At 32.8% G+C, this 9,744-nt stretch overlaps 1 long non-coding RNA gene across 1 annotated transcript; it reads right to left on the reverse strand.

The window, feature by feature from the left end:
- Nucleotides 1–7,487: 7,487 nt before the first annotated feature.
- On the reverse strand, nucleotides 7,488–9,192 carry LOC128198829 (uncharacterized). The gene is made up of 2 exons (XR_008251534.1): nucleotides 8,779–9,192; nucleotides 7,488–7,630 (listed from the first exon to the last, which is right to left on the reverse strand). It is a non-coding gene; the product is annotated as an uncharacterized LOC128198829 (long non-coding RNA).
- Nucleotides 9,193–9,744: the final 552 nt, after the last annotated feature.

Raw genomic sequence — 9,744 nt, forward strand, 5'->3', positions numbered from 1 at the left:
GGCTCTACCACCGGTTCGGAAGGCAGATTCTACTAAGAGCCGGCAAGAAACTCAGTGGTTGCTCTTTAAAAAAAAACATTATTTGCAATTGTAATTATCATTCAAAATCCCCAAAATTACAAATATTGTGTACATGCAAATTTTAGGCTGGTGGAAAATCACTTACATATTGTTTTTCTATAACATTATGAGGATTCAATAAACAAATAAATTTGAGACAGAACAGTGTAACAGAATCAACATAATATTCTTAGTTCTTTACTATTTATTTTTTTACTTGACCTTGTAAATTACTAGTTTCAGTATTAAACATTTTTTTTACAAATTTAGCAATTTTTTTACAATATACATTAGAATGTAATACAAAGAGCAAGATTTCTAATTAAAAGTACAAAAAGGACAGGATATCACAGGAGGCACAGATTTGTTAGGACTTATACTTAATTATATGTATATTACTAGCAGACTTGACCATGGTTTTACCGGAATAGTAGTTTTGATTATAATGGGTGCTTGGCAGTATTTCCTATAACTCTGGGGTTACTCTTTAACGAAAATTAATACATAATAAATTTATATAATGACGTACATAATACAATAATACATATTTATAATTATGACGTAGCCAAGTTTTACGTATTTTAATGTTTGAAGACATAACAAGATTTTATTTATTAGTTAAAAAAAATATTAGTTATGCAGTTCGGTTCCTTTATGTGGACTCGTCGACACCTTGAAGTTATGGGAAATACTCCCGAGCACCCTGTATATGTTACAGATGTAGCATTCTAGTAAAGAGTGGATTTCTAAAATCAGTAGTGTAAGTTTTTGAGTTAACTCTTAACAAACAAAAATCTATAATAATAGTCTAACAAAAATATAAATACAATAATAGAATACAAATACCTAATAACTTACTCTTACAAAAGTAATAGTTTGAAAGAATTCAAAATGGAAATTTGAAAGACTGATAAATAGCATGAAAAATAATCTTTAATTTAAATTCCAAGTTAAGAAAATATGAATATAAACATACGGTATGAAAAAAATACTGACTTTGGTGGTGTGTAGATCTATAGCTAGCACCTTAACTTACTTTATTTTTAAGCATATCTTCCATTTCCTTTCCTTTCTTTCTAGTATCTACATTGTGCATCTTCCTATTAAAATTAATACACAATTGTCTGACATGCATTCTAATGACAAACAACCAAAAAGCGTTAAAAAAATACAATTTATGCTTGTCACAAGATAAGAAAGAAGTATCGAGCCGATTTTTAAATACGTTAATTAAATCTGTGTAAATGTAAACGTTACAAATTTTTGGCTATATTTCTTCAATTAAATAAATACATTGTCATACAAGACTCATAAGATTACGAGACGGATGATAAAAAATTCTGGTACTTGCATTATATTCTCTGGATTCAATTAAAGAGTGAAATGGTTCATTTACATCAGACAATAGTGCATTTTTACAACTTTGGCAGTCTGCACTATCTAGTTTTGGAAATAAATATCTGCAAATTGCACCTGCAAAAACACAGCTTGAGTTTGAAAAACATTTTCGGAAGGAATACAAGTATCTATGAAATCTAAATTTTGATGTTGTGATGTGTAATCAATATATTGAATATCTATTTTTGGTCTATTAATTAAACTCCTGAGAGAACCGAGCATTTTATCTTTATCGCGAGAACAATTTGCATATATAGAACTATCAGATGTCATATCATTAATTAACAATGTCTTAAATGACGAAATAAAATTGTGACAATCTGGGTGTGTATTAGAGCCACCATTACCTCTGATTTGTGAAAAAAAATCCAGGGGATCCTGGTTTAATTGCTGAAGACTCAAGAAGTTAACGCCTGAAATGTTTTTAAAATCTTTACGGTTTTTATATCGTGACAAAAGTTACGTAATGAAATTGGCCTCATTTTTCTTGAGCCTGTAGCATCAAATTTCATTGATTGTAGTTTTTTCACTGCTTCATTCCAAAACTGAAAGTGATCTGATTCTAAAGATAAAGCATTACGTAAACTGGTACTTTTATGACCACCACCATTAAGGCTATCAAACAAATTGTTCATGAATAATATTATTTCAGCAGTGAATAAGCCATTTTCAATGTTAATAGGTGGGACACTATAATTATGGTCCATTCTAAATCGTTCGCATGTCTTCAAATGCATCGATAGAGAGGTGTAGACTGTGTTGCTGAATACTTCTGCATTGGTTGACCTGTAATGTAAAATGAAATTTGGTTAAAAATTGAACATTTAACACTGTACAATAGTATGAATAACATAATAGTTATTGTCTCGTTGGTCCAGTGCTTAGCCCGTGCGGATCACGAGGTACTAGGTTCAAATTCTGTCTCATTGCCAAACCAAAATCTTGGAATTACCTAAATGGCCAACATTAATAAAATCTTTTTAACAAAACGACTTCAAAATAACAAAAAAAAAAACTTAAAAGCGAAAAATAACATAGTATGTGCTACCTTCAGATTATTTTGAAGGCGGTGGCAAGTGAGTGACATAATAATCAAAGCCGTTTCTTTTAAATCCTAAAACTTGATTGATATGATTTAATCGGCTTAAGTTACTGAATTACTGTGTTGGTACTGCCTTCAAAATGATAACGTAAATGCTAATTTATATGGAATTGAAACAGTGCAGTAGTAGCTATAGATGGCGCTGTTTCAATTCCTCATAAATTCGCATTTACGCTAACGCGACCGGCACAGTATCAAACTGCCACTAGTCCCTCTGAAGGTAGTACATACGATGTTATTTTTCCCTTTTCATTTTTAGTCGGTTAAAGTTTTTTGTTACAAAGATTTTATTTTTCTGTCTTTAGTGTGTCCTAGCATAGTGAACGAAAGCGCCACAGTACGGGAAAATTCCTTATTTTCATTTCAACACAAAATTACTGAACCGATTGTCATAAAAATTTAATGGAACCAATCTGGAACTATAATCTTTTAACAAAAAAAGAATTTTTAAAATTGGTTAAGAAAAAACAAGTGTCGAATTGAGAACCTCCTCCTTTTTTTTAAGTTGCTTAAAAAGCCGTTAATTTGCATTTTTTTGTTCTAATAATACTTTTATATTGAATCTTCGGTAAAATAATACATTTTTAAATATATATTCATCACGCGAAGACGCGTGATTCGTGTTTTTAACGTATTGCCACATTACTATTAGTAAAAAATAAACTTTAATAAAGTATTTTTCACTACTCTTGCTCAAAAACACTGTCATATTACCACTCCACAGCGGGGCTATACAAGCATATTAGCCTCTAGGGGCTAAAGTAATTTTGTTTTTTTAATTCTTGTCTGTTACGAGTACTAGCTAAGTACTAGCCTACTATAAAACAGAGGAGGTTTTATTCGAAAATAGAATCATTATAGGTAAGGCCCCGATTGTTTTGAAAAATAAATAAAAAACTTTAAATTGGAATAAAATGCACCGTTCTTGTCTGTGGAATGCGTTTATTTTTTTATTTCATTTTTATTGAGTTGCGAATATAGCGAGATTTGAAGACATGGGACATCCTTTACGGTGTAATACCTTTGCCTTTTTCTCATGTGAAAAAAATAAAATTAAAAAGCGGGAATTTAAAAAACAATAATACACACTTGATTTTTTACAGAAATTCATTGTAAATTTGTGACCGTAACTTACATATTTTTCAACAATAATTGTTATTGTTGTTTTCATCTAGTGAGAATGGTGATCTTAATTTGGAGATGGATGAAATCTTCAATCTGTTACCATCAAAGTCGAAACGCATTTACTTAAATACTTTCCTACGATACCTGCGAATACCTACGAAAAATTTAATAAGTGGAGAAAACAACAACGAATGAATTCACTTACGAAAGGAGTTTTTTAAACTATTATCTCCCACGTTTACCTCACATACTCATTATTCATCTTCACAGTAGTCGGAAATTATGTTACCGGGTAAAAGCATTGTCCTTAATATCCAAAATTGTAGACTTTTTACATTTAATTTTCAATTAAAATAAATCATTGAACATGTTCTAAACTATTTTATTTTCTCGCAATCGTAGTGAAAAGCAGAGTGTAACACATGGGGCTAAACCGATTATAAACTCGGTTTCTATTTAGGCCTAAAAATACCTCCTACATAATGGGTCTTTTTAGCCCCTTGTATAACAATCTACTATTTTAGAAGACTAGCGGATGGCCGCGACTTCGTCCGCCCTTAAACCTCTTCTTACGAAAACGGGAGTAACTACTCCCGTTTTCCCTACATACGTTTACCCTTCACTACTCTGCTCCTATTGATCGTAGTGTGATGAAAAGTATACTATATCCAGGAGTATGAAGAATAATTGTACCAAGTTTCGTTAAAATCCGTTGAGCAGTTTTTGTTTCTATAACGAACATACACACAGACAGACAGACCGACATTTGATGTTTTATTGTAACCAGAACGCGTTGTGAGCTATTTTTTCGCTCCGGTCCCGCTTTTGCTTTGAGCTATTCGGTGCGCGGCCGGATTTTGCGCTTTTTATGTGCTTGGGTATAATGCGGTGGCCACGGTCGGAGGCCCTACCACAAACCCCTGGCCGAAGGCCGGGGTATAATTAGGCGCGTGGGCCAAGGCAGCGCGTTTTATGTGCTTGGGTGAAATGCCTAGCCAAATCAAAAATCAAAATCTACTTCACTATAAGTAAGTTCTGCGTAGTTTTACTTTACAATGAATGGGTATACACTCAATCATCCCCTGTTTTCCTAACCATAGAGTTGGATTTTTTTCCAAATTTATCATCATCGTCATCATCATATCAGCCGATGGACGTCCACTGTAGGACATAGGCCTTTTGTAGGGACTTCCAAACATCACAATCCTGAGCAGTCCGTTTTGATAATTTTGTTTTGTTAGAAAGGAAATATAATGAAAAAAAATTTATACACATTTTGTGGCTTGATACATAACAGCTTAACACCGTCCAAATAAAATGACGTACTTCAACATGTTTTCTGGTGAACTGACAATTTTAGTAGGTATAGAAACACGAATATCAAGTTTGACAGCGTTTCATACTCTATTACCTAATGACATACAAAAAATTTTAATTTACTATAACTATAAAATTCATTATTATTTACACAAGTAAACTTAAATCCTTATCAAAATTAATTACCTAATAATCAAGAGGATATTATAGAGATAAGATTTGCCTTTTACAGTATGTTAATTAGTCATATAGTTTCGAAGATAATACAAAATTTCAGCAAAGACGCAAAAATGCCGCTAAAAGACGCCCCGCTGTTTCCCCCTCATATGTGTCCTAAAGCAAATCTTACCAATAAAAAGGTAATGGTAACTGTTTGGTGGTCTCAGCATGGTGACATTCACTATAGTTTTCTCCGATCTGGTCAAGCAATAACAGCAGATGTCTATTGTGCCGAACTCCGAACCATGTTGACAAAACTAGCAGTTAAACAGCCCCGACTCATGAATCGATCTTCACCATTATTGCTCCACGACAACGCGAGACCTCACACAGCACGAGAAACCATTTTAACCCTTCAGGAACTGCAGTTAGAAACTATTCGTCATCCTCCGTATTCACCAGACTTTGCTCCAACGGACTACCATTTTTTTCGTGATTTGGACAATTATCTACGTGACAAGAAGTTTTCTTCCCAGGAGGCAGTACAAAATGCTTACACACAGTTTTTGCAGTCTAGATCGTCTGAGTTCTATCGCAAAGGCATTAATGACCTTCCCATTAGATGGCAGCAATGTATAGATAATAATGGCAACTATTTTGATTAAATAAATTTGTTAAAAATTAAAAAATAAACAATTTAGATTTTCAGTACAGATCGGCAATTTCATACTTTAACCCCTAATATGATCGATACTGAGGCCCAAAACACTTTTTTGTTATTTTTTGTCTGTCTGTCTACCGCGCACCACGCTAAAACTACTGAATGAATTCAAATGAAACTTAAGTAAAATTAGTGGACTATTTATTATACTTTAATAAACTTGCAAAAATATATATAGAAGGTTGTGAAATAGGGATTGAAAGTTTACATCGCTTTTCACGCGGAAAGAAGTCGCGGGGGTCCGTTAGTTATTTATAAAAATCATAATATATTGGTAACTTGAATTATAAAATTTCATTGGTAAATTAAAAATGTACCTTGACCTCGCGGCTGCTCAATGCAGAACTAGCAAAAGCAAACAAAAGAAAAACAAGATCAGCAAGCCACGCCTACTAGTCAAAAGTTCATTTCTTCCTTTAGTGGCCGAATAAATACTAAAAGCCAATATGATACAGCTGATGTTCTATAGCTCGTACAAGATTGTTAGTCATCACCACGCGACGTCGCGTTACCGGCCTCAGCGTAAAAGGCCGTTTCACGCGACGTCGTGTGATGTGGCACTGAACTTGTTAAGAGAAATTTTAGTAGCAGGAGACACTTGGTGGTGTCAGACTCAGACCTGCGTGCCCCAGAGAGAAATCCTGGTCATTACCTAATGGTGATGTTATTATATCTAATATAAATATTGTTATAAAATAAATAAATAAAAATAAAAAGAGATGACATGATTACACAACTTAAATTCCTAACAAAAGGTAGCTACTGTAAATCATTGAAGAGTTCCGTTAAGTGTCTTTCGTATTCCTAACCAGACCCCTAATGACAGTCACAACCCATCTAGGTGAAAACTCCTCATCAATACAAATTAATCAAACCTAATCACAAAGTAGCTACTTAAAACTGTTGAGGAATTCCATTAACTGTCCTTAATCTTCATCATCATACAACAACATACTTACACACTTACACACAAAATCTTCGTGAAGTGTGATGGTGTGATATAAAACATATGAAAATATACATAGAAGTGGCGAAAGGGTTGAAAGTGTGTTTCGATTTTCACACGGACGAAGTTGCGGGTGTCCGCTAGTAATAATTATAATTAACTTGCTCTTAAATTAATGAAAATAAATTTGATTAATTACCATAGAACAATCAGATATGGTAAATATATTTTATATAACATTTTATAAACAAACCATACATAATTTAAAATAAATAAGTTATAAAAAGACATGTGTTATCTACCTTCATTTCTAATTTATTTGTTGGTAAACAGTACTCATTAAGAAAGGCTGTAGTATAACAAATGAATTGACTAAAAATGGCTATGTAGTTAGTCTGTATCTGTACACCATAGAAGGTGAGAGAGGATCACCATGAATCCATGGAATGCTAAAATATTTGTCTCATACTTGTGCATTATATGAATATCTCTGTGAGCTTTGTTCAAATTTTTTTTGGCGCACCTACTAACAGTAAACCTCCGAAACCCCTGCATATTAAATTTCATTTAAATTGTTGGAACTTTTTCAGAGATTCAGCTTGTATATACACAAGGAATGCTAGTTTAAAGGTATTAAAAAGGGATTAAAACAACTTGCCTTCATCTTGTCATAAGAAGTTGGTCTAATGTGTTTATCCGTCAGGGTTGTGGTTCTTGCACGTCCGGCTTCACCATCTGTAGCATAGAGCTCCTCAATGATGGACCACTGTGCACGTTGATTACCAATAAGTAGGTCTTTTTTCTGAAAATTGTTTCGAAAACATTTTAATAAATGTGGTACATCATACATGTGATATATTTTATTATTATTATAAATATAATAAAAGACATTATCAGGATCATTACTATTATTACGGTTAATAAGTAAATCTCAGATATTAATGAATTTATTGCTGCAACATTAGCAGACCCTTGATCTGAGACAGTACATCTCACCCCATATCCCGATTTAATATTTTTTAAATTTAAAGTTTTAATTCCATCTTGGGCAAAATAAAAAGCTAAAGGTAGTTTCCAAGAAGAAAATATCCCACACAGCATAAAAACTAAAACTTAATCAGCAACATTATTTGTTCTGACACCACCTCCTATATCCTCAAAACCTTGAATAACACCTGTATGAAAGTATAACATTTTGGACTAATTTTAGATAAGGAAAGTGCAAAAATTTTTTCATCATTGGAAGATATATTTAGCACCTCTGAATTTAACACCAGATAATCTTAATTGTGAGTCTACTAATACCTTTTCAAAATGACTTAACAGGGGATACTTTGATACAAAAAGTTTTAATTTAAATATTGATATTTAGCCTTTAATCTGTTAAGTTGAGTTTTATTTTTTAGTTGTTTCTTTAATGATTATTATTAGCTTGACGTGAATTTTTCTTACGAAGAGTTTCAAACTTATCTTCCGGAACTCTATGAACAAAATCTAGCTTTCTACATGACTTGAGTCTGTTATATGACATAACATGCACTGGTATGTTTTCTAAAGCAGACTCACAATTAGCAGGTATGGAATCAGCATGACTCACAGTTGAAGTCTGTAAAGTAGACTCAACATCAGTTTGTAAATTGGAATTTTCAATAATATTGACCGGAGACAATATTGAAAACTGTTCTTTACCACTGTCAGACTGACTCTCTGAAATTTAATGGGTTTGAAGATGTCTGTTTGTATGTAATGTAAAAGTAGATGGAATATGGTCAACTATTGTACAGGAATTCATTACAATGAATGGAAAAAAAATCTAGAAATTTTTAAACATGGTGATGGTGGTGAAATAGTATTTGGATCAGATTGAAGGGGTTGATTAGGAGTAGATAGTGTAATTTCTAAATTTAAAGTAGGAATAGCATCCTTTGTCGATCTATGATAATTACATACCTGGGTAGAAAGTGGTTTTCACAAATTTTAACGTTTTCTAACTGCCTACGAGTATATTTCCGTAATATTGGACAATTGATGAACCATGCCTCCCATCTAGTGTTGTCACTATCAGTAAAAGGTACAGCACGTAATTTGATCGCGTTTTACACTTGGGAATAACACATTGCCTCATTTTTAATGTAAAACAAAATTACTTTTATCAATAACCAAGCACGAATCACGCACGAATAATCAAGCACGAAAAATTTATTTAAATAGTCAAGATAATTAATTAACAAGAAAGATTTATCCTTATTATTAGTAATTCCAGCGGCGCTCATGCGAATTTCAATCACAATTTCAATGATTTCAATTATTGAAAAGTCAAAACCAATCTTTCGCAGTAAAATTACAATGGCGGCGCAGGCACGAGGCAACAATTCAACAAATTCAAAACAATCTTACACACGTGGTATAAACACATTTCTCTTTCATTCATAGAAGCTATTATTTTTCTTTGTGTAAATTTGACCAATCACATCAGTTCTTCGATACTTAGAATTGTAACAGTGTGCAAGTTTATTTAAGTGTACAGGTGAAAGAGATAGGCATGGCCACCACCTACTACAGCCCATAACAAGGAGAAGGATGGAGATATCTCTCTCTTTTGTTAGTAAAGGATGGAGGATTCTCATTTTTTATTCTACGGTTGGGAGGGCCTGGAGACGACTAATGAAATGAAAGTTCAAATTGATTGACGTTGACGGTTGACGGTGCTAGTGGCTGGTGCACAGATTAATAGATACTTTGACGCTTAGATACATAGATAATAGAGGATATGTGACAAGTAATTTTCGTTGATTCAAAGAATTTTTCAAATTGGTTCAGTATTTTAAACAGCCTGTATTCACTATTCATATACTTTAATTATAAAAATACATGGTTTCACACCTTTGCTTATCTAATAATAAAAAAGCTAAACTA

The sequence above is a fragment of the Bicyclus anynana genome, chromosome 16, assembly GCF_947172395.1.
Source record: "Bicyclus anynana chromosome 16, ilBicAnyn1.1, whole genome shotgun sequence".
Classification (NCBI taxonomy): domain Eukaryota; kingdom Metazoa; phylum Arthropoda; class Insecta; order Lepidoptera; family Nymphalidae; genus Bicyclus; species Bicyclus anynana.